Consider the following 26,899-nt stretch of genomic DNA (forward strand, 5'->3'; position numbering starts at 1 on the left):
GGAGTCTTAAAATTTTTTGAAATACCAATAGAAATTTTCATATTAATTTGTTCTAAATTTAAGATAATTAATCGAAGTTAAAGGCAAGATTTATATCAATTTTCTTTACAATTAAAATTTAATTTTCTCTTTCCTGTAATACTGTGTGTGTTGGAATTTTGATAATTATTTTATATGTACAGGCTGTTTGTAATTAAATGCGAAAAATTTTTGCAGATGATTCTTTGTTGAAAATTAAGAGGGTTTTTTTTTTATATAAATCAATATTTCTCTTTGAGGAATTACTCTCCTCCAAAGAGGGAGGTAAAAATTAAATTTTTTATTTTTTTTTTTCTAATTTTGGACAAGTTAGAAAGTTGAAATTTGATGGACATTTTCCACTGGTAGAAAAGATATTTATTTTTTAATCTTCCTGAATATCGTTATAAAGGAATGAAACTAACAACCCCTATTGAATTTTTTATTAGAATTTTGTAACGAACCGGAATATGATCATCTAAAAATTTGCTTTAGAAAGCTTAATTTCTTGAAAAACTTTTTTATTTTTTTGTGAAATAATTTTTAAGAAAAAAATAAAATACATTATTATGCACAATATCGTGCTAAATAAGTTTCAAGTTATGAGAAATTGAATTCTAGAAGAAAATAAAAAAGCAAGTAAAACAAAATTATAGTAAATATTGAAAAAAGTGAATTCTAACTTGTCCAAAATTAAAAAAAAAAAAATTTGATCTTCACTTGCCTCTTTAAGGGACTATAACTTCTCAGGGAGAAATAGAAGTATATGTTTATATGAAAGATCCCCTTAATTTTTGACAAAGAATCATTTCCTAAAATTTTTCGCACTTATTTAGAAACACCCTTATATATAAAGATATATAAAAAAAATATACATATTCATGTTATGTAAATTCAAGCTTGTCGTTTAAACACAAAGAATTAATTCTATTGTAAGACACATATTTGAAATTGTGCAGTGTTTTGACTTTTATTCTTTATTATTTCTATCTTCTATTTTTCTTCTTTCCTTTAAGGATGTTCTGGATGTACAATAGTAGCAAAAAATTGTCAAAATTAAAAAGAAAACATGTTTCTTACGTTTATACTGTTTGAAAAATTAAAAAAATAAATTTGAGTTATGAAAAAAATTAAAGTATCACAAAATAATATGGATTTTGATGTCTTCGTAAAAGAAAATAGTTGTAATTAATATTTTTCCAAATTTATGGCAAAAACTTTTGATCGTGAATATCCTCTGAAATCAACTGCAAGAAACAATGAAAAACGAGTAATTTGCAGAAAGAGAAAAAGAGACAGATAATATTTTTCTACAATTTTTAATAAATAACTTTTAAACGAATTAGTGGATCTAAATCAAGTTTTGCACAAATATTTATTAGAATTTCCTTAATATATGAGAAAATTTTTATTTCATTGATAATATTTTTTCTTTGTCAAATTTGTCAATGAATGCTACAATAGGCGATTTTCCATAAGAATCAATAGTAACTTTAAATTTAAATAACTTCCAAACCGTTAAGAGAATTGTGCTTAGTTTTTGCACAAATATTCAGAAGAAATAGTAGAACAATCTATGAAATTTTAATGTTTTTGTTATTTCGATATATGTCACAAACATCCTTAACCTTCATATTATTATTTAAAACTTTACTTTATGTTTTTGAAAATTATTGTTTTCACGTATAGCCGACGCTCGTAATTTTGCAACTCGGGACATTTAAACGAGCAATAAATCCGGCTCGCGGAAGCGAGGATGCGAAGAAGAGTCCGTAGCCTTCAGGATGCGCGAAGATTGCCGCATTGCGATCTAATCGACATTGTTTCACGCCTATTTTCACGATCCTAGGTATAAGGTGAGGTTGGCTGACGTCACTTAAACGCCGATCGTGTCGGCTTTCTTCCATTTGCCTACTAATAACAATGCAATATACATCGAGAGATAATAATTCCTATATTTCTCATATTTCCCTCCCGCACCTCCTCTCTCCGGCGCACCTTCCGGAGCATTAAATAGCACGGTATGCAAAGTGACTGGACTATGAAATCATTTTGTCGCTCGAAGGCATTCGAAAATAATCATGGTGGCAATCGAATCTGCCGTGATTAGCTAATAATGCATCAATTTTTATACAGCGAAAAATTGCACCCGCGATTAGAAATGTCGTGCGTTCTGTTATTAATTACTGTAGATTAATTGAATATTGAAGAAACAATGCAATTGAGCTACGATCTTTGTTAAATCGTGGTAAGATAATTGCAATCGCAATCGCGGGTAATGGAAAAGAACGCCCAGCGCGGTTGGTATATCGAGGATAAACGATTCCGAGATTGATCTGAGAAATCATTTAGCGCTCAGGGACACCTCAACGGTAAGTCGAATAGACACTCGTCATCGTCGATTTCGAGGCAAGCGGATTTTATGCAAAATACACGCGATAAGATCGCTCGACGATATCTTGGAGTAATAATCGCCGTCGGCGATTATTTCTCCTCATCAACGATTCCCTTGCATATTTTTCTTGAGACTCCAGCCTCTCGAGATATATTTTTTCACAAATTTGTAATAAAATACTTAAAACTGCTTCTCTTAGTTTGTAATAAAATAAATAAGATATAAAAGCAAAAGCTTTACACAAACGAATACAAGATACAATATAATTGAAGACAAATTAATTGCTCGAATTTGCAAGAGTTACAAATAAAGATAAAAAAATCTTGTACCAAAATAAATGAGATATGAAAGCAAAAGCTTTACATAAAAAAATAAATATAAGATACAATATGAGTGGAGACAAATTAATTGCTCGAATTTGCAAGATTTGCAAATAAAAATAAAACAAAACATCTTGTAACAAAATAAAAGCATAAGCTTTGCATAAATAAATACAAGATACAATATGATTGAAGACAAATTAATTGCTCGAATTTGCAAGATTTACAAATAAAAATAAAACAAAACATCTTGTAACAAAATAAAAGCATAAGCTTTGCATAAATAAATACAAGATACAATATGATTGAAGACAAATTAATTGCTCGAATTTGCAAGATTTACAAATAAAAATAGATTATAAAATCTTGTAATCAAATAAATAAGATAAAAACAAAAATTTTACGCATAAATAAATATAAATATAAAATATAATACAAATAAAGACAAAATAATTGCATGTAATAATTGCAAATAAAGATAAAATAGAAAATCTAAAAGTGGCCGATCGTCGATCTGATATGAGAGAGAATCGGGTGAGTCAATCGCGAATTCTCGGGCGGGTTCGAAACAGTCATCATCGATGATCTAGATTTCTAGGCGTCGTTCGTTTATGCAAATTATTATGCCAGATAGTCCATCGATCTTACGTCTTACATCGATCATTGCGCACCCTTCGCCATCACTCGCTCGCTCGCTCGCGCGCATTCCTCTCCATTGAATCAGCGCTGGCAAATAATCATTACACGTGAACGCGCACAACCATATGGTATTGTTTTCATAAGATATCAGCAGCGAACGTAGTGGTAGTCATCAACAGTAAAGTAGCAAAAATAGAGGATGTTAATACAAAGATGAGTGCATAAAATACTTCGCTTTGTTACGATTCAACATGCACTCTCTGGTGTTCTCCAAGAATAAAACAATCGCAGTTGGGATGTATTTTTTCTGCTCTGACATTCCGTTGATTATTATTCTGGGAAATTGTAAGATGAAGTCGAAATGAAGTCGAGACTAATCAATATTCTTTTTTCATGTATTAAGATAACTATTAAGGATGTTTTGGCTATACAACAGTAGAAAGAAAAATGTCAAAATTAAAGGAAAAACATATTTCTTACGTTTATACTGTTTGAGAAGTCAAATAAATAAATCCGAATTATAAAAAAAATTAGATATAAACAATATAAACAAAATAATATCTTCTTTAATGTCTTCGTAAGAGAAAATCTATTGTAATTAATACTCTTCCTCATTTATAACAAAAACTTTTGATTGTAAATATTCTCTGAAATCAACTGCAAGAAGCAAAAGCAAATTACATAATTTGCAGAAAGACAAAAAAAAGAGATATTTTTCTATAATTTTTAATAAAAAACTTTTAAACGACTAAGTGGATCTAACAATAAATCAAATTTTGTAGAAATATTTATTAGAATTTTCTAAATATCTGTGAATTTTATTTTGTTGGCAACGTTTTTTCTGTGTCAAATTTGGCAATAAGTGCCAAATGCAATACATGATTTTCCAGGAATCAATATTTTAAAAAACTTAAATAATTTTTCATACCATTAAGAGATTTTTATCACTTTTGACATATGACATATGACATATATATATATATATATATATATATATATATATACTCTTAAGTGCAAACGTTGTAAACGAGTTGTAAAAAATTTTCAAAATTGTTTGTTTTCTTAACATATAATATGATAAAAAAATGTAAGAAATTAATTGCGATTTATTTTCCTTTATTATTTGTCTTATCATCCTTTGTAATACAAAGAAATTAAGATAGCGTTTATTTTGCCTTTTCTCATCAAAACTGGTTTCATCAAAAAACCGTGACCCTTTACAAAATTGCTTCGTTCATTCGTTCCATGAAAATTGTGTAATATCCTATGTACACTCTCTCGACGCACGTAAATGTTTCAAGCGTGTCGTAACATCTTCGTTGATTAAAAAAAAAAAAATAACCTGTTCTCCTGGAAAAGCTTACAATGTGCGCAATTTAACACAAAGAATATGCAGCAATAGAAATAAAAAAAAAACAATAATCCTCAAAGGATTAATTAATTATACTGACAATGAGACTTATGCTTGAAATAATCAACGATATTTTTACGATACTTTTATTTAAAAAGTTTGCAAAATCTAAAAAAAATTATTTTATATAGAGATTTGAATACAATTATTAAATAGATTAATTTAAAAAAATAAAAGTATAAGAATATATATATATATATATATATATATATATATATATATATATATATATATATATATATATATATATATATATATATGTATATTAAATACACATAGCATTTATAATAAAATTTTATGTATATATTTAATAATTTATTTTAATGACGTATGTAAATAAGTGTATTTTGATATTTTGATCTTATAATTTATTTGTAATTTATTTCATCATTATTATTCTAGTCTCGCGTAAATGTATTTAGCTTCGTTGATATAAAGATTAATAAAAAATTATTACATTTGCATGATGAGCGGGATCATAAATTAAATTGAAATGCTTCATTATTCGAAAAATATCATTTTTTTTTTATTTTCTTTATTTTGCATTTCGAATAATAAATGACTGGACGAATGTGACGATAAAAAAGACGCACGAGGCCGCAAAAAGTCCATGTGGATGGCGCCTGCAGCTTGAAGAATCGCGGTGCAAATTAATAATAGGCACGATCGTCGCGCTCGCTATTGAGATCATTGTCAGCCTTGGCACGTTTTCTTTTAAGGATCAACCTCGATTAAGGTCCGCCTCGAGGTGTTATTCGCGCGCCGCTCTCCTACGAATTCGCGGAAACTAGAATGCCGCACATCACACATTATCGAACGAATCGCGCGCATTATGCAAAAATGCAAATCGATATCCAGCTGCGAGCTCTCAAGGGAAAATAGCGTCGTGTATATGCGCGACTTTTCCTTTTCACTCACCCGCGTTATCTCTCCTGCTCTTTTCGAAAGACTTTACGCGCCGTTTTCACGTGAAATCGCGAAATTACCTTCTGTTACGGACTGATTAGAACCGACGCGATAACGATCGCATCGTAATATCGAATGTAAGAGATAGGATCGAAAGGTCGCGGCTACAGAAACGATTTCTTATCAATATATAATTATCATATAATTATCAGTTTCGCGAAATATATTTTATTATCCATTTTTTATTATTTTTTTTTTATTATTCATTTCAAGTTTGCAATAGTTAATTCTTCTCGGACAGGGAAATCAAAATTAACAAAAAAAGAAAATTATCATCGTCTAAGTGAGATATAAATGTATTTATTATTTATTATTAAATATTATTTATTACTTATTATTAAATATTACTTATTATTAAATATTATTTATTATTAAATATTATTAAATATTATTAAATATTACTTATTATTAAATATTATTAAATATTATCATTTATAGGTCACTTTATTTTTATTTAAAATTTATTTTAAATAAAAAAGAAATGATATTTTCTCTACAGTTGGAACTCTTTTCTCTATTGAAGATCATTTGAGGATAATTTTACCATTGTTCATTTTTTTTTTTTTTTTCTTGTAAATTAGTTTTATACATATCCTTGTACATGCAAAAATTCAATTACATCGCAGAATTGAATTTATTTTAGATGGAGCGTTATTATGCACATTGTACGGAGCAAAGAGAGAGAGAGAGAAATGAAAGCAGCATAAAATAACGGTGATTTCAGGTAAAAACAAAGGACCTTGTACCGATCATCGCGTTTCCATTGTAGAAACGTATAATTTTTGCACGTATCTATGTAACATCGAAATCTGAATCCAGCCAAATGGGAGATAACGGGTCTCAGTCCTTGAGCAGAAATCACTGGTGGCGATCGAAAATTCGCCGGTTGAGTGCCACTGTGACAGCCCGGTAGGATGTGGGAGGCGAATGTCAAGGCTAAACAGTCGCAATGTCCTTCGACCTTCTCGTCCTCCATATCTTCCTCCTCCTTTTCCTCCTCACGCTTGTCATCCTTCCTCCTCGATTTTGTTTGTATCCCGATTTTCACCTTCTTTTTAACACCCGTCCTCTCGCTCTCGCCTTCACGACCGTGAAAGAGAGAGAGAGAGAGAGAGAGAGAGAGAGAGAGAGAGAGGCCGTCTCTCTATAGCCCGCAGAAAATAATTTATGAAACAGCCGGCCGTTGCTACGATCCTGCGGGTTCTCGAGCCTCCTTCTTTTCCTCCTCGTGAAAAAGAATTCGTAAGAAACGTGCCACACATATTCCCGCGGTCCACACATGTTCTCCCGAGTGTACGCGCAAGGTTATTTAAAAACGACATAACGTGGCGAATAATTATGTGGATAATTTCAATTCTTAGTAAATTTTAAAGGAAATTTTTAAATAAAAATATTTTATACAAACAAATTAAAAGTGCGAAAAATATTAATATATATTCAATATTATTATATATTCAAAGTCTATCAATATGTATTTTTCATTAATACATAATGTGATATAAAATTAAAGCAAAGAATAAAATTTCCTGAAATTAGTTGAATTTTTTGTGAATTAAAATTCTGATATTTTCTTGGCATGTTAAAATAATTTTTCTGCACTTATTCACAATAATGGAAGTGTGATGATTAATGTATTTTATCATATATATTACGTAGACAATTCAATTCGGCGAGATTGTATCACACTTATTCCTTATTGAATATTGATATGCATTAGAAATAGTTAGCAAAACTATTAAAACACAACACAGAAGTGATTATAAAAGTGCAGGGGAAAAAAAATAAGAAAAAAAACAATAAAATGCGACACGAAAAACGGAGCAAATTTAGTTGCAGTTTGAAATTCGCATGATCGCTAAAAACCACAAGTAATAATTATCATCATTGCGGCGGCTGGACGTGGCAATTACGAGCTCCCCATATAACGGGTAGTCATGGAAACCCCGTCGCCGGGAGCGCAACTTTTTCAAGCCCTTCCAGCATCGTCGGACGGGCCATCGTTCGGTGTTGGAAATTGCTCTAATAAACTTAGCCGCACTTATACAGGGAACAGATACGATATGGGGAGGGGCGGGGAAAACGAGGGGGAGAGAGATAGAGTGGATGTTTATCGTTGCCGAGAAATCTCATTCTGCCCATTCTCCGATTGTCCTCCGTCTCTCTCTACGAATCGGCAAATTACCAAACGTTAATTGACCGATTTTATTGCGATCGATAATTGCACTGAAAGATTAATTTTTTGTAAATAAATAATAATAAATAATAAAATTAATAAATAATAAATAATAAAAAATAAATAATAAATAATAAATAATAAATAATAAATAATAAATAATAAATAATAAATAAATAATAAATAATAAATAATAAATAATAAATAATAAATAATAAATAATAATAAATAATAAATAATAATAAATAATAAATAATAAATAATAAATAATAAATAAATAATAAATGAAATAATAAATAAATAAATAAATAATAAATAATAAATAATAAATAAATAAATAAATAAATAATAAATAATAAATAATAAATAATAAATAATAAATAATAAATAATAAATAATAAATAATAAATAATAAATAATAAATACTTAATAAATACTTAATAAAATTTTTGTGTGCTAATTAAAGAGAATTAAAAGTTAATTAGTGCTTGAATGCAAAACAAAACTGCTTTGGTAGAAAAAAATATTTTTCATTTATTTGCTTTTTAATTTATGTATCTAGGATTAATTCGAAAGATGATTTCTTGGTAAACCGACCAAGTTTCGTAATCGGTGGGATCTTCCTGCTTTCGAGAAAGCGAGGCGGATGTCGCCTACGCGGAAAGCGCTCGTAGACTTTAATATAGGAATCGCCATCGCATTTATTGTAAATTCCGAGAGGTCATCCTGGGTTTACGAATGGGCCGGGGTAAGATATTAAATTATGTTTAATAACATTCAGAACCGGCGAGACGCGCTGCTTATTGTTAGGCCGAAAGTTATCGCCGTCCTTTGTCGACGACGACATTGCCTGCCCTCATGCCGTGTTTAATTGCACGAGACCGTTTTATGCATCTCACGCACGATCTCATATCGCTCCTGAACATTTTCTATGAGATTCTTTGGCTTCTCCATTATGCAACTATAATTCCTTGAAAATTTTCACTTGTGCGTGTTTGTGTAATAATCGCTTAAAATTTTCAGATTAAATATATCATGATAACAGATAAAGATATATTTTTTATACACATATGAAATGAGTGGAAAGTGAAATCAGCTGTTATTACAAATTTTAAAAGCTATAAAGTGAAAGCAAGACAAGATTAATAAATCAAAAAAATCACTCTCCGAATATAATACATATGTAGCAAGAGATAAGTTTTTCCAACTTTCTATACATACCAAATGTATACATTCCAAAAGTTTTAATGGAATTTCTCTAGAAATATCTATTTACTGTCTATCTGACTTATCTCTTTATTTGAAATTTATAGACGATGGGAAAAATATTAACGAATTCATTAATAAGCTATGAGATGGTAAACATTGATTATTTGTTTTAAGCACTTATTTCTCAAATCTTTTTCGACACAGACTGTAAAAAAAAATAAAAACAAATTGTAAAATAGAGATAGGAAGAGATAGGAATAAGTTTATCGGAGAAATCAGTTCCGAGAAAGCTGGATTCTATCAATGCGAGCTTGATCTTTCGACTTAATCGCGACGTCGATAAGAACGACAAAGTTAGCTTGATGCTTTCTGGCATGTTCATTACAAGTTATCATATTATAGCGAGATATATTTCGCGTGTGTGTGTTGCATTTACAGATAAATCAGAGCACAGACAGATAAAAGATCGATAGGCAATCGATTTACCGTCGATGGATTCGCTAATGACGAATTGATTAATGACTTCTATCATTATGGATTGTCAATAAAAAGATTTTAAAATATTTTTGAGGGTTTTTACAGCGAAGTTTATAAGCTTAATTTTATATTCGCACATATTATGTATTTACTATATTTTTTATTATCTTGTTTTTTTAGTTTCTTTAATCAGTTATTTTTGGTGTCCCTCAAGTGATAAATTATCTTCAAAAATATTAATAAACGAATTAATCTAAAGAACATCGAATTTTATTATTCTCATTTATTCATATTAATTCTTCCAATAATTTGAAAAAGCAATTTTTTTAATAAGAATTTATACATGCCATGTTTATATTACAAAGTCATCCGCTTTATCTATTTTTGTAAACTCAATCGCGATTAAAAATAAAAATTCTTCCAATGCGTTTGTGAAGGAACACCCGGTAGACGGACCACGGCACGATTTAATGCGGCAAAGCTGCTTATACTGCTGGTCGCTGGTCGTGCTAGTCGTCGGCAATCATACGGCATTAGCACTTTAACCTACTCGCTCTCCAAGCTCTGGCCATTTCAGTCGGCGAACTCTCGCCACTCCGACGGTCAACAAAACATAGTTGTTGAAAACGACGTGCGAGAGAAAGAGACCGAAAATAGAAAATTGTCATCTCTCATTCGTCTTTCGTTACTACATATTTCAGTTATTAGGCACTTCGCAAAGATCGTTTATCTATCTCTTAAGCCAAATCTTTTGTGCGCCTAAGTAAATTTTAACGAATTTTTTTGTTTTATCAAAATTTTAAGTTAAATCCTCTATAATTAAAAAACATTTTTAACTTCTTTTTTCTCTTTCTTTCTCTTCTATATGATTTATATACATAATTATATAAAAAAAAAAAACAATATTTGTATTACATATATGTATACAGAGTGAGTTTTTTTAATTTTAACAAATATTTTGAAAATATGCAATTTTACAAAAAATTTTAATTTTTAATTTAAAAAATTTTAATTTTAATAATTTTAAATAAAATTTTCTAATAAAAGTTGTATGATCTAAAAAGGGACGTACAATGATGACTTTGATTTGACTTTGAGACATCAATAAAGGTCAGATCAAGGTTAATTATTAATTTTTACTTAATTTTTTCAAATGGAAATCCATATTTTTCATTATATTTTCAGTTTGAGCAAATTCAAATAAACATCTTTAGCATCTTGATAATTTTGATATAGAGTGAGATTTTATATATGTGTCAAAAATACATAATTTTAAAAAACGAAACAACATATTTTTTTTTTTCTAAACACAGAACAAAAAAAATAAAAAGTTTAAAAACTACCAAGAGTGTGTTAAAGCTGAAACTTCAAGCTACTAAAATGTTTTTTTAATTTTTTATTTATGTCAAATATTTGCCTGTTGAGATTAAAAAGACTCACCCTATATATCCATAGGTTATATTTATATAGTTATATATATTTATTTAAAAAAAAATTGTTCAATTACATTTACACGATAATTAGATGCAAAAAATATATACTCTTCTCCTCTTGTCATATACAACTTGCAATGAGCAACGGCATTTCTCCCAAGATAAAGACTAGACGCTGCATAATTACAGGATGTAATTCATGCGAGCTCGTTTATGTACGCGCCTCGACCAGCTACGAAGGTCTCTACTTTCCGAGCGTGTTCCGCACTAGACAGGACGACACGTTCATCCTGTCTTCGTGCAACAACGGGCCGCGACAGCGGATCGCAATTTAATCTCTCGAACGTCCTTGACGTGCGCGCCGCGCGAAAAGTGCGGTCGCGCGTTGCGAGTCGGCTTAAGCCGACTCGCTCGCGGCAGCGAGAAATGCATTTGGCACGAATTTCGGCTCCGCCGACCCGATCGATATCCCCGAAGGACAAACCTGCGCGAATCGATGCACACAGGAAAAGTGGGGAATTATGCGAAGTGCCAACGCGCGAGATAGCGGATCTCGCTGTTGCGTTTTATGCGAGTATTATGCAACAAGAATGCAATGAAGCAGTAGGCGCGCTAATAAATAAATGTACGTGAAAGGTCAGCAAATATATGCATGCGCGATATATTTTCTTGTGGGCTCGACATAGTTTCAACAACATAATTAAGGTCAATTCGCACGCTGTTTAAGAAGGCGTTATGAAATTAGCGTATATCTTGGAGAATTTTATTGTTCTTTCTCTAGCTGTAATATAGATTTGCCGTTAATGATAAATATTAATACATGAGTGATAGATGATATTCGGATACACATTAATGACAATTTATTCTCCAATTATATAGACAAAAAAAAATGTTTTAAAAATAAAAATGTATAAATATCATTTATAGAAATCAATATATTTATCTTTCGTAAATTCAAAAGAATATACTATCTAATATTATAAATTAAAATTATTTTATGCGTCTAAATTGTAAATTTATCTTCCGTGAAATAAAATATCTGACATTAAAATTTAAATTTGCATTATAAAAAAACAGGATATTACATGTGTATAAAATTAAAAATAATTAGCACACAACTATTAAATAGTTCATGTTAATGCAAAAAAAATTGATAAACATAAACCAGTTTTATTATGCAGCATCCCAATTCTATTTCCGATACTACATCGATTCGCATAAATTCCGATCGATTGGTCGACTGCCCGTTTGCATCGAGAGAAAGAAGCCGTACGCTCGAAAAAAAGTGTAAAATTATTCGCGTTTCGTCTCGGCGCCGATAAGGTAAACGAAACAAGAGAACCCGCTTTCCAGAGAAATTTATGAGCCTCCGCGGTGACGCCACGGGGTGCAGACGTGGCGCCGGGCGTCCCGACGCCCAGACTCGTCGGGGCCGCACGCACGTTGACCGTGAAAACCGTATTAAGCCGGTTGTATGCGATCGGATATACGCGCAACCCGATCGGGTTTCAATTGATTTACATCGCAAAAAAGTATTTCTTTCAACAAAAATTTTAAAATTATCCATTGTACTTGTAAAGAATTAATTTCTTTTTTTAAGAAATTTGCGTTGCAGAAAATATAATCAAGGGAGATATGAAATATTATGAAAGGTAATTAATAATTATTAATTCTTTAAAAGAGTGCTTTATATAATACATTTTATTTCTTAGCGATCAAATTATTTTTACTTTCTTTAGATAAATAAAAAAAAATTTTACTATTTATATATTTTTAAGTAATCATTAATTATTAAAATTAATCAAATAATCATGATCAACACAGAGGGCGCAAAGAATGAAGATATCCTCCTTTTACCTCAAAATAAAAATCTGCAATTACGCACAATAATAAATCTGAAATTACGTACCGGAAACAAAGGAACAAGCACTTTTCGATTTCGCGTCGGATTCGCGTGCGACCCTTCGCGTTCCGAGGGGGAAGGGATAAGAGGGGGCGATAAAATCGATAAAATTCGAGGGTTCCACGCGTGCACACAAGGCGTGCCCGTTCCTCCTTCTTCCTCTCACCCCTCCGACTTTGAATTAGGAATTCTTACGTGGGAGGGTCCCCCCTCCCCCTCGCAAGCGATATTTATCCCGCGATTCGGGGGGTTGCTATATATTCCCTTTTCATTCGCCCTCGGTGACGGGCAATATCCGCGGGGGGTCACTGAATCGCCCTAACAACACAATGGCCGTAGGAATACGCGTCGCCCCCTCGCTTGAAGTCTCTTTACCCCCGCTCTCCGATAGTACAACTATATGGACAAGAATACACTGCGATGAAAATTTCACCCTCGCTATCATCCGCGATATCACTTTCGTCGCGGGCGATAAATCGACCGCCCCCTCCCCTCGCGCACAAATCCGCGATGATTATCGCGCGGGAAAGAAAAGGAGCTGTTTGGTCTGTTTTGGAAACAGTGCGACGTCGTGTCAAGGAAACGACACATTTCTTTGCGCTGTGACTTACAACGATGAGATAACATCGCTCGTTTCTTTATTCGAAATGTCTACATATGTGGATTACCTGAAGTTTAGAGAAATTTTTAATGTAAAAATTTGATAATACATATAAAACGAAGAAGATTATACTAAGCAATACGAAATGTGTAAAATAAAAAAATTAAAAATAAAATAAGAAAAATTTACTCACCAATACAATACGCGATGGCACAACGTCGATCTATAAACTACAAAAATTTATAAAGATATTTATAAAATTTTTTTTATATTATTTTATGTTATATTTTTATTATATTAATATTATTTACAAAAATTTATAAAATTATAAAATGACATTATAAAGAGCAGATTAAAAAATAATTATTTTGAAGAATAGTTAATTAATTAAAATTTTTTTATTGCTTAATCCTCCTTTAAACATAATTTTCTATATATAAACATAGCTAATATTTAATAAAAAAAACACAATAATTCTATTATTTAAATTATCATTATTCAAGATTTATAATTATTAAGATTTAAATAATCTAAATCTTAATAATTATAAATCTTGAATAATGATAAAATATTACACATGCCTGTATATGCAAACATAACATTTATATTAAATTAAATATTAATTAATATGTATGAATATTTTATTAAATATTTTAAATGTCTCAAAATTTAAAGATGTGTAAAATATGTATAAAATATATATAATATTATATTATAGTTATTATATTATATTTGCTAGTGTGGAGAGATAATTAATTAAATTTACAAACAACAAATAAGAAATTAAATTATAAATTATATTTTCCTCACGGCTCTCTTATTTATCCTTCGCTGCTCTTTTATGACACTCACTCATACGCTCACTCGCGAAATGCGGTTAATTACGATCGTCCGCAATGAACAGAATATAATCACGCGGTACTTTGCATGACACTCTTGAAATTAATGTACGACATGTGGTTTATTATCTTGCAATGAGCAAAGCGCAAATCACAAAGCTAGAGACAGGATCTGCTCGGTGAATCAAAACTCACACGGATTTAAAAACTATGTCTGTTGTTAACAGTTTATTGTTAGTATATTGATTCATTTTAAAGCAAGATTATTTTCCATTTCGCGTTATATAATATCATAAATAAATAAATGAACAAATTAAAATTAAAGAGAAATATACCCGAGTCGCAATATTCATAAATATCAAATTTATCGATTGTTCACATGGCAGATTTTGCTGGAATGAATTTCGCAAAGAAACGCTTCTTTAACAAACTACGATGTAAATCGTACTTTGAGAAAATACGATGACATACGGAATGCTTCCAGCCCAATTGAGCCCCGCCACGCGAATGACAAGACGATTGCATGCCAACAATAATACGCTATATGTTGCAAAAATGCCGTCTAGATAAATAACTTTCTTATCACTATGAAATATTTGACACGCTGTAAAAAAAACTCGTGCAGAATATTCTATATTTTCTTCAAATTTTTAATTAATTATTAGTAAATGGTTTATCTATCTTTAATGACTTTTCATTATTTTTATCATTTGACTTTAAGATAATAAGATAATTAATTTTAGAGCTGTGTATTATTATATGCTTTCGAAACAAAGATTAATGGTAAATTTTTATATAAAGCAATGAAAACTTTAATGCTCGAGAAATCAAGCATTAAAGAAATCATTATCCGTTGCACATCCGAAATGTCAAAAAACAATTTATAATTACTGTCTTCTATCGTCCCATTATCTTTGCGTGCACTGCATTTGACGTTTTTATTCACATTCCAAAGTTCGTTAATATATTAATAAGCCTACGCTTTTTTACAATTATAAGCAAAAATAGCGACAAATAGCTTCCCCCCCTCCCCCTTTCAATTTGGAATAGCGTGTAAGAAATAGCGACGTTTACTTGACGATATGTCAGTTGTCAGCGCAGCGTAGTGTGAGTACGCCCCATTACACAAAAGGCATCACGAAGAAAAAAAAGGACAAGGATCGATGACCAGCGAGACAAAAAGGTTATTGTTATCTTATCAATATTCATACATTAAGAAAGATATATTATATTGTATATTGTTATCCATCATACAATAAATTCTTCTTCCTGGGAACCGTTAAAATTTCACCTCGTAAAACTAGCTTTCTTTATAAATTCCTATTTCAAACAAACGATCCAAATAGTTATCTTATCAATACACAAATTGCTAATTGCAATAATCGTAGAAAATAATCGCGATTCTCGAATATAAGACGACCATGTATGTTAAGGATGTATGTGACATATATCGAAATATTAACAAAAGCATTAAAATTTCATAGATTCTACTATTTCTTCTGAATATTTGTGCAAAAACTAAGCACAATTCTCTTAACGGTTTGGAAGTTATTTAAATTTAAAGTTACTATTGGATTCTTATGGAAAATCGTCTATTGTAGCACTTATTGACAAATTTGATAAAGAAAAAATATTACCAATGAAATAAAAATTTTCTCATACATTAAGGAAATTCTAATAAATATTTGTGCAAAACTTGATTTAGATCCACTAATTCGTTTAAAAGTTATTTATTAAAAATTGTAGAAAAATATTATCTGTCTCTTTTTCTCTTTCTGCAAATTACTCGTTTTTCTTGCAGTTGATTTCAGAGGATATTCACGATCAAAAGTTTTTGCCATAAATTTGGAAAAATATTAATTACAACTATTTTCTTTTACGAAGACGTCAAAATCCATATTATTTTGCGATACTTTAATTTTTTTCATAACCCAAATTTATCTTTTTAATTTTTCAAACAGTATAAACGTAAGAAACATGTTTTCTTTTCAATTTTGACAATTTTTTGCTACTACTGTACATCCAGAACATTCTTAAGAATGGCATGCTATGGCAAAAAATAAAAACATCATGTAAATTTATTGACGCTCAAAATATTTTAGTAATCGTCCTGAATTTTTATGGCTTAAATAGCGTTCTATTATTTACAAATTATTCACGCGCGAAGACTCGAGCGGAAAGAGACGTACCGTATGTCATTGTATTATCTCTCAAAGCACGATCGCGATATATACTAACAATAAGAGAGAAATGCTAAACGATTAGTCCCTACATACACGCTAATTTCGCATTCTTCCATTGCGACATAAAATACCGTGCGAGTCGTGTACGATTTTGCAATGCAGATACAAAACTCTTCTGACTTCTGACTCATTATTAAACTATATATTTTATTTTTATTGCAAGATTAACGTCAGTGTTGTGTGCGAAGTACCGTGCGATCATCACATTCTGATCTGAATAGTGCGATTGTAATTAACCATGTTTTTGCAAGTGAATATCGTGTGAGTATCACGGAGTAACAAAAGACAAATAAAAGAAAAAGAGAAGACCAGGATCGGTTGATGATGAGCAAGTAAAGGATGCGCAATCTATAAATTTTGTTAAATTATTATTTGTTATTTTTTAATTAAATATTTATCTTTGCGATAGCGATTCAGTTTACATTATTAAATAATATGTTAGATTCCATCACGTTCTTTATTTTATTGATTGAGAAAAAATTTTCAGAAGACAGAAATATTTATAAATTCTGCTTGAGTTATTTGACCTTGAATGACCTTGAGTGTGTGATCATTGAATTCTTCATGAGAAGGGCTGTAAACGATAGATGTCTAAAAGATTAGGGTCCCTTTAAAAACAAAGAATGCTTGATTTTCACTTTGACAATCCACCCGAAGGTCAAACCAATAACATCACCACACGTCCTTTTTGAAAGAAAAAACACGTTCTTTTTGAAACCTAACCTAACCTAACTAACAACTTTTGCCTGAAACATTTCTTTTCATTTTGTTTTGTTTTGTTAATTTTAAACGTCTCAATTTAAATGCCACATCCATATTATACAGAGTTCTTTAAACTTCTGTTATTGATCTTTTATTTTTATAGCAAGATATCTCAAAGAGTTAAATAATAATTTTTGTTTTTCGCTCATAATACTGATTTTGTCGGAAAAAGTATATCCGCAATTTTTTAATTTGTAAAAAGATTCCTGTTAGGAATATTATCTTTTCTAATACAGATAATTAAAAACGACTCCTTAATTAATGAGTTTTTCAAATTAGCCCTAATTAACCGGTTATGTCGGCGCGTTAAATCCCTTGTGGAATTTTGTCTATTATATTATTTCTTGATGATAATGGTGTTGGACAGAACTTTTCAAGGGAAGAATCTTTAAAGACACACAAAAGATCAAAGAGACAAATTAAAGGTAATTGCTAGATAAGCTGCTAGATTGTAAGGGTGTCTATTTGTCTTTCACTGCTTCAAGCTGCAGTTAATATCGTGTAAGAAGTGCAAGCCAGCTTTCACTGACGGCTGGATTATACGAACGCGAAGTCTAAAAAAGTAAATTTGAATTTCTTTCCGAGAAAAAGCGAACAAAGAGCGCACACAGACATCTGTCAAAGTTGTTTCGTCTGAAGGAAGAACAATGAAACAATATCACACACATATAAAGTATTATCTAAAGTTATTTAACATTAACATATTTTAATAGCCGATATCGTTAATGAATTATTCACGTGCTCTTGTCAAAAGATTGAATAGGTAGTTATACATATAATGTAATACGCATTCGGAGCAAATAGACGGTATAATTTCGCATAACATTATTTAAATTAATTATCATCGCATAATCTTGCGACACGATTGCTGGAAACCGTGTTGCCGGTGTCAACAGTCACGAACAGTTTATAATTTCTTAGTGGCAAAAGAAATGCGACGACAGAGGAGAAAAGAGGAAAAGTGACTAAAAGGAGCGACAACGAGCAACGAGCGTCGCTTGGCGCCGCCAAGTGAATCACGCGTCACGAAATAAAACGCGCGACGCGTGTCGTTTGTAGACTTCTCTGACAGAAGAAATATATATGACGAGAGAGAGAGAGAGAGAGAGAGAGAGACGACTGATCATATCGTTTCGCGAGCTCATTCTTTCTTCGCTCATGACATTCGCGTAACGGCAACAATAATTCAATTTTAAATAGTTCAAAAAAAAAAAAAAATAAAATAAAATAAAATAAAACAAGATGAGTATAAGAACTTGCGAAAAAATTGAAATTTTATTTAAACTGAATAATAACACCAGTTTAATTTGCACTTAGAAACACAAAGCAAAGAACAATCTCGAACAAAATAATTTAATCTTGATTGTCGAATGAAATAGATTTATTGTTTCTGTCACGTATATTAACTTCCAATTTTCGCTGATGGTGAAACCAGCTCGATTCCCATCGCGCCTCAGATAATGACCGGAAGTCGCTGAAAGCGTGCCACCGGTGTGTGTGTGTGTGTGTGTGTGTGCGCCTCTGCTTTTATTGGCAATCGATCGATAAACATTTACATCCCCTGTCAACGTCCCATTTTCTGTGGACGCCTAAAACAATCTATTGCCTATTCAAAATTGCGCGAGCATTTGTCTCATTACTCGAAATGAAAAGTTTTTCATAAATAACTAAAATAATAATTAAAAATAACTAAAAAAAATATTATGCGTAATGTAATGCTATTGTGTATTGCTATTGTGTAATGCTTAATATTAATCAAATCTAATAATTCTAATAAAAATATATATAGATCGATAAAGTAATGGATAAAAATTTATTATTCTAAAGTAATAAATTTTTTTATCTTCTAGTTAGAATGTAGAAAAATTATTTTGACAATTTTATCTCATTATTTATTATATTATTATATTATTATATTATATATTATTTATTACATTATTAAAATTTATTTATTTTATATACATTATTTTTAATAATATTATATATTATTTTATATGTAATAATATTTGTTTTTATATTTTTATATATTATTTTATAACACAAATGTATTAAATTTTATTCGCAAGTCTCTTGCCGGAAATTGAACGTTGAAGATCGCAAAATTACATATCCTAAATAATAAATAATGCATTCTCGATATTATTCTCAGAAGAAAATCCGATCTACTTCAAATATATTAATAATTCCGTAATTCGTTTATTGCCGCTGGTCGACTGATCAACGTCGAAAGTTGCGCCTTAAAGCTTGATCGATTCGTTATTTTAGGCGCATCCGACGGGAGTTAGATCGTCGGCGCATTGGCAGATATCCAAATGGGATAAGCCCTGACGTAGCCGCGTGAAAGCGACCTTACCATGTGTACTTATACCCGATGCGTCCACGATTTCGCATCACACGCGTGAGTTACGGGCCCGTTAATTCGCATTATTCGCTCTACCCGTTTGATCTGTGCGCCAATCGATCGTCCTACAAATGATGCTAATTTAATCGATCCGCGCCCAGGCGTCTCCCGTAATTCGCGAACAGCGGCTATAAATAAGGGGAAAAAAAAAAAAAGAAACGGCAAATAACGGCTTCTCAACGAACACAAATTAAACGACAAATAAATAGCGAATCGTGCCGAGGTCGAGAAATTTTTACGTTAACCAGTATTTTCGTCCTCACTTAGCATCGCATTCAATATTAAATGTTGGTGTTGCCTTATTCTCTTATGTTTCATCAAATATCATTCGCATGATAAAGCTGAATGATCAAACGTCTTTAAAGATGTATGTGTGAAAAGTATGAAAATTTCGTAGATTATTATTGTTTTATTATTTCTTCTAAGTATCAGTGCAAAATCTGAGAATAATTCTTTTTTTCAAGAGTTTGAAAATTATTTAAGTTGAAAGTTTATTAATTCTTATGAAAAATCGCGTATTATAACAGTTATTTAACAAATTTGACAAGAAAAAAACATTGTCAACGATATAAAAATTTTTATACCAGAAAACTATAATAAATATTTATGCAAAACATGATTTAAATAATTTACGTTTAAAAGTTATTTATTAAAAATTGTAGAAAAATATTATCTTCTTCTTTCTCTCTTTTTGGAAAAAATTATTCGTTTTCTTTTTTCTTGTTTCATGCAATTGATTTTTATTCGCGATCAAAAGTTTTGTCATAAATTAGAAAAAAATATTAATTACTATATTTATTATATAATTACTATAAATATTAATAACTATTTTCTTCTACGAAGACATCAAAAACCATATTATTTTGTGATATTTTAATTCTTTTTATAATCCGAATTTATTTATTTGATTTTTCAAACAATAAAAAATATGTTTTTTTTTTAACTATTTTTGCTACCATTGTATTGCCAAAACATCTTTAAACGCGGTGCAATTAATATTTTTGTTTAGAAAAAAAATATAATCATTATATCTTCTATTAGTTATATTCTGTATTAATATATATACATATTTTAAGAGCAAGATATAAATGGACGTGCTTCGTTAAGAATATAGAATGTTCCGATGTCAAGCCTTTGCCAGCGTGTACGTGAAATACTTCTCGGCCTTGAGAGCACCGTTATTATTTTATAAGCGGCTAAAAAAAAATGGCGTAACTGCGTGCGTATGTAGGCGTGGGAGCGCGCAGCAGCCCGAAGGTTGTCGTCATTAAAAAACCATTATCGGAGTGGCGATAAAGGCCGCTGGACGAGTGGAGATTTCGAGGAGAGTCTTCTTATATTGCGCGCCGCAATAAGAGTACTCCTTTCGCTTGCGTAATCCCGCGGCATAAACGCGGATCCTTGACAGATTCTCTTCGATGACGGTCGACGACGATAAAATCGCGGAACGAGACGCTGCCCTGGCACACACACACACACACACACACACACGTCGCCTCTGTATCTTCTAATTGCACGTGATTCTGTGTGTCTCGAGCGCAATTAATACGCTCTCTTGGCTTGATATCAGTTTAACGTCATTTTATAATATACTCTGCCGAGAATCCGAGCTAAAACACTTCGTTTAACCACTTGCACTAAACTTACAATTAATAGGACACAGAGCAATTCTCTAAAGGAATAAAAACTTTTTTCGCGTAAAAGACAGTTTATTTATATTATATTATTTATAAAAATATATGTCATTATTCATTATGAATATATATATATATATATATATATATATATATATTTTTTTATGTTAATATCTTTGACACATTACTAATTAAATCGATGTCGATATATCAAGTGCCCTTTGGCCGATGATTTAATTGTCTTTTGCCTTTGTATGAGAAATGAAGCAAGTACGTGGCGGAGAAGAAAGGCGCAATTTTACGAGAGGAAGAAAGGCACAGAATACGGCGTAGAATTACAAGAGTTGAACACAAAGAGAGGCAAGAAAAAGAAAGCCGATGAACGCAGAGCAACGACCACCTGAGCCAACAATAGTCTCCCGTTTAATCCACTTGATGCACAGCCGTGCAATTATTAACTTTTTATGCGACTCCCAGCTGCGCTTAAACGCTTCCAACGAAAAAAAATTCATTATCGCGGGAATAACCGGCGATTAGAATTTATTCTACAAAATCCATTGTATACATATATATGTATATATATGTAGATAAGAATTATGCTCAAACAAATAAAAGACTTTGCTCGATTAATCCTTCTTATAATGGCATTAATTCTTGATTTCAAAAGAAAAAAAAGAAAAAGAAAGAGAAATAAAATTTCTATGAAAATAAAATTCAGCGAAAAAACATTATATATATAATTTAATACCTATAAATAGATGTGCTAAGAAATTGATTTATTATTGTTCTACAAAAAAGTTTATTTTTATTTATTTATTATTTATTTTTATTTTTATTTATTTTATTTTTATTAATTTTTATTAATTTTTATTTGTTTATATTTATCTATTACTTAAAACATGGTTTTAACTATTTTAATGTCAAATTTTAATAATCTTAAAAAAAGTGACAGCTGATCAGCTGATCAGCTTCTAGAAATTCATATTCGTTTTCTGTGCTGCTTTGTGTATTTTTATCATTTTATATACGTTCTCTTTGATCTCTCATGATTTGTTGACAGATCAAAAAGCTGCATCTCCGTCTCAACAAGATGCAATGTATAACGCTAGAAAAGTCTGTCTCATCATATTAAGTTAAAGGTAATCTTTCTGGCAAATTCGCAACACTTGGCATGAACTGCCCGATTTTGTATATAATATAGAGCGGAGATCGTGATTTATAATCGCGCGTTAATGATACATCCAAAATGCAATCTATCCGCCGCCAGACGATAGAGATATGGAGCTAAAATTAAATCGGGGGATGCCCGAATTCGTCATCGTGCAGGATGCGACGTCCAGTATATCAGCCTCCGTCAAGCCGACGCCGGATGCAAAAGAGGTCGACGCTAGTTACGCATGTGTATGTGACGCGATCGCATTTATCACATTATCTATATATTTATGTGTCCCGTATACATCAATATTTTTCAATTATTTATTTAAAACAAAATGTCAAGAATTTATTTTCAAGAAAATCGTGTAATTTTTTAGAACGCGTAAATTTCTAATTTAAACTTTTTTTTATAAAAATTTGTATTTTCTCGAATTTAATTCGAGTTCCGTTTGCATAAATTTTTCGAGAAGCTACATTTGATGTGGATCGGGCGCACACTGGTGCGGAGCGAAATTACAACGCGGACTAATAGCCGCTATCGTCGACTCGGGGATCGAGCATACGTGGGTTTAATTCGATCTGGCAGCCCGCGTGAGTTATGCACGTACACACGTGCACATGCACCGGCCACGTGTACGCCTCGCTCTGGCTGACCACCTGCGGCATCGGGAGATCTTTGTCGCGTAAATCGTGCTCGCGTCTCGCGTCGCGTCGCGACGCCTTCGCTCGCATTGACGCACCGACAGCGCACCCGCGTCTCAAATTCCAAAGAAAACAGCACGCGAATCGTGCCAACGCGAAGATACGACACCGTGGCACATCATACGCCACGAATAAAGTCTCGTCTCGTTTGCGCCTCCAAAGCGAAATCTTCGCCGAATTTGTTCTGTTTTTTTTTACAAATATTTTTTTCCCTTGAGAAATATTATTTCTTTAGAAATCCTCTAGAGCGATTGTTTTATTTTATTAATACTATATCCATTAAAGTTTCGTTTTTATTTCTTTTTTTTTCTGCTCATATCATTACGTTGAAAAATATCATTTCTTTCCAGAAATCTTTTAGAAAGATTGTTTTATTTAATTAATATGACAATTAAAGTTTTGTTTTCATTTCTTCTTTTTTCTGCTTATATTATTACATTGAAAAATATCATTTCTCTCGTAGAAATATTTTGGGAAAATTGTTTTATTTAAATAATATGACAATTAAAGTTTTGTTTCTTCTTTTTTAGTTCATATCATTGTGATGAAAAATATTATTTGTCTCTAGAAATTCTCTAGAGATTATTTTATTTAATTAATATAACAATTAAAGATTCGTTTTCATTTCTTTTTTCTTCTGCTGATATATTGCATTGAAAAATGTTATTTTTCTTTAGAAATACTTTAGAGAAATTGTTTTATTTATTTAATTCATATGACAATTAAAGTTGTGTTTTCATTTTTTTTTCTACTCATATAATTACGTTGAAAAATATTATTTCTTTAGAAATCCTCTAGAGCGATTGTTTTATTTTATTAATACTATATCCATTAAAGTTTCGTTTTTATTTCTTATTTTTTCTGCTCATATCATTACGTTGAAAAATATCATTTCTTTCCAGAAATCTTTTAGAAAGATTGTTTTATTTAATTAATATGACAATTAAAGTTTTGTTTTCATTTCTTCTTTTTTCTGCTTATATTATTACATTGAAAAATATCATTTTTCTCGTAGAAATATTTTGGGAAAATTGTTTTATTTAAATAGTATGACAATTAAAGTTTTGTTTCTTCTTTTTCAGTTCATATCATTGTGATGAAAAATATTATTTGTCTCTAGAAATTCTCTAGAGAGATTATTTTATTTAATTAATATAACAATTAAAGTTTCGTTTTCATTTCTTTTTTCTCCTGCTGATATTATTGCGTTGAAAAATATTATTTTTCTTTAGAAATACTTTAGAGAAATTATTTTATTTAATTCATATGTCAATTAAAGTTGTGTTTTCATTTCTTTTTTTTCTACTCATATAATTACATTGAAAATTATTATTTCTCTCTAAAAACTCTTTAGAGAGATTGTTTTATTTAATTAGTTTGACAATTGAAGTGCTCGCGTCGCGAGTTATTTTTATTTTTTCTTTTTGTTATATCATTACGTTATATCATTGTAATTTTTATAATAATAATATATTTTATTTTATTCATTAAAAAACCAAATATATTTTTTATTAAAAACTACATTTATAGATTGAAAAATTACATCTAGGCGCGCGTTATATATATACTCTTGAGCCAGAAGATGATTAAGAGCGCTGTTCCAGTTTAACTTTCATAATGTCTGGAGCTTATGTTACATCGTTTCTCTCCCAACCACGCTCATGAAGGATTAAGCAGCAAAGTTTCGCCGCGCGCAACAGAGAAGGGGCAATCCCCGTCACGATCGTCGTTTCCCCCTCCCCCCCCCTCTCTCTCTCTCTCTCTATCTCTCTCTTTCTCCTTATCATTCGCCTTTCCTCTCTTGCTGTTGGCAAGCAGTCCTCCTGCACGAAATCCGCATCGACCGCCTTTTCCTGCCCGAGATACGTCCCTGTCTTGATGCGTGACTAATCGTGACAAAAGCCCGGCGCGCGTCTCGTGTCGTATCTTACCGAATGCTGGCGATAGTGACTCTTGGCATTTCCGTTCGTGAGATCCAAATCCGCGGCAAGATATTCCCCCCCCCCTGTTCGGCGAAAACTTTCGACTTCGCCGAATTTCTGCGGTTAGTGGACTGACGTTTCATTTATGCTCAGAGTCCTGAGTAATTTTTTTTTTTTTCTTTCTAATTTAAAGCGTGAATTTTGACTCGCCCTCTCGTAAAAACTCTCATTCCGTTTTATCCATTCGTATATATACGTGTATGTACATTCCGAGATAATAAGAAGCATTGATATCGAGAATCGAGCGGGCGCGTTAAGAGATATACGCGCGCTAATTCGCTAATTACCGATCAGCGTGCACGCGTGCGAGCATAATGACGGGGCACACCGCGCGCAAACGGTCTCTCCTTCTCCTTTCTATTCTTTTCCCCCCTCCCCTCCCCGTCCCGGAGTGTTGAATAATGGCGTGCGCAGCAAGTGACGGAGTCCCCGCCTCCGCCGCTCCGCTTGTTAAGATTAACGACTGACCGACGAGCGCCAAGAACGTACGGGGACACACCGAGAGAGGAATCCGGAGACAAAGGAAATCCCCTGCGCAATATACACCCTCTCCACACATCCCAACAAATATCTTTTCTCTCTCTCTCTCTCCCTCTCATTCCGTTTTATCCATTCGTTTTATCCCCTCTCTTTCTCTCTTTCTTTCGTGTGAATTCTCTACAGAAATATAGAATTCTCGAGAGAGTAAAAGAATAATGTCATAATTAATTTCATTTAATTTTTTTATTTTTTTTTTTTTATTTTAATGTTATATTTTGTTTATTAATATTTCATAGAGTTTTTAAAAAACTTATAATACAAATTCCTCGAGTGATTAAAAATTATAATGATATATATTTTTTTTTTCAACGTAATGATTTGATCAGAAAAAAGAAGAAATGAAAACAAGCCTTTAATTATCCACCTATATAACGTTATTAAAAAAATTTGGAATAACAGTGAGTGTTTTTCGGTGACTTACATGACATATATTCCGAGTCTGCGGTCTAAGTTGTGCGTTGTGCATTTTCGGGCATAGCTGTGCCACTTTTACAAACCGCGCCGTAGGCAGGATCGTAAAGTCCGCGAGGATATCGCGAACACGCGAGCCGGCTTTATTTCGGTCGTCCCGAAAGCCAATCGTGGAAGGAGAACCGGTCGTTTCGAAATCCGCCAGCGCTGTACCGGATAAAGAAACTGGTCCAGAGTTGCGGCGGTCGCAATGACGACGCGACGCTTGCCCGGTGGTGCTTGGCGGTTGTCCAAGACTCGTGATGCCCGCGAATTTATCGCGAGGAAATCCTGACTGCGGACGCGTGCAAACAACGTCGCGCGGAAACGAGCGTCGGCCGGCCGTAAAGGCCGCTTTACAATGGACGAATTTTGCCGACGTCAATTAGGCTCGCGTCTTAATTGGTCGGTTGAGCGACTTCTTTCGGCAAACAAGAGAAGTTGGGAAAACGAGAATTAAAATAAAAAGCAACAATTTGCATATAATGAAATTTAAATATAGGGTGATCCTGTAAATAAGTGCGAAAAATTTTAGGAGATGATTTTTTGTTGAAAATTAAGAGAGGTTTTTTAGATATAAACATATAGTCATATATCCCTCCCTGAGGAGTTTCTCTACTCCAAAAAACAAAAATTAGGTTTTTAT

The 26,899-nt window shown here is 31.7% G+C and overlaps 1 protein-coding gene and 1 long non-coding RNA gene across 2 annotated transcripts in view; one reads left to right on the forward strand and one right to left on the reverse strand.

Annotated features, from left to right (window-relative positions):
• The window catches only part of LOC126853352 (uncharacterized), a 29,182-nt gene extending 7,144 nt beyond the window's left edge, over positions 1 to 22,038 (forward strand). Inside the window, exons 2-3 of the long non-coding RNA XR_007687946.1 lie at positions 8,485 to 8,670; positions 21,684 to 22,038. This is a non-coding gene — a long non-coding RNA (uncharacterized LOC126853352). The remainder of the gene's footprint in view (positions 1 to 8,484; positions 8,671 to 21,683) is intronic.
• Positions 1 to 26,440, reverse strand: part of LOC126853319 (uncharacterized) — a 75,537-nt gene extending 49,097 nt beyond the window's left edge. Inside the window, exon 1 of the mRNA XM_050598929.1 lies at positions 26,225 to 26,440. The gene's annotated coding sequence lies outside the window, so the exon portion shown is untranslated. The remainder of the gene's footprint in view (positions 1 to 26,224) is intronic.
• Between the last annotated feature and the right edge of the window lie 459 nt (positions 26,441 to 26,899).

This window comes from Cataglyphis hispanica, chromosome 12 (genome assembly GCF_021464435.1).
Source record: "Cataglyphis hispanica isolate Lineage 1 chromosome 12, ULB_Chis1_1.0, whole genome shotgun sequence".
NCBI lineage: Eukaryota > Metazoa > Arthropoda > Insecta > Hymenoptera > Formicidae > Cataglyphis > Cataglyphis hispanica.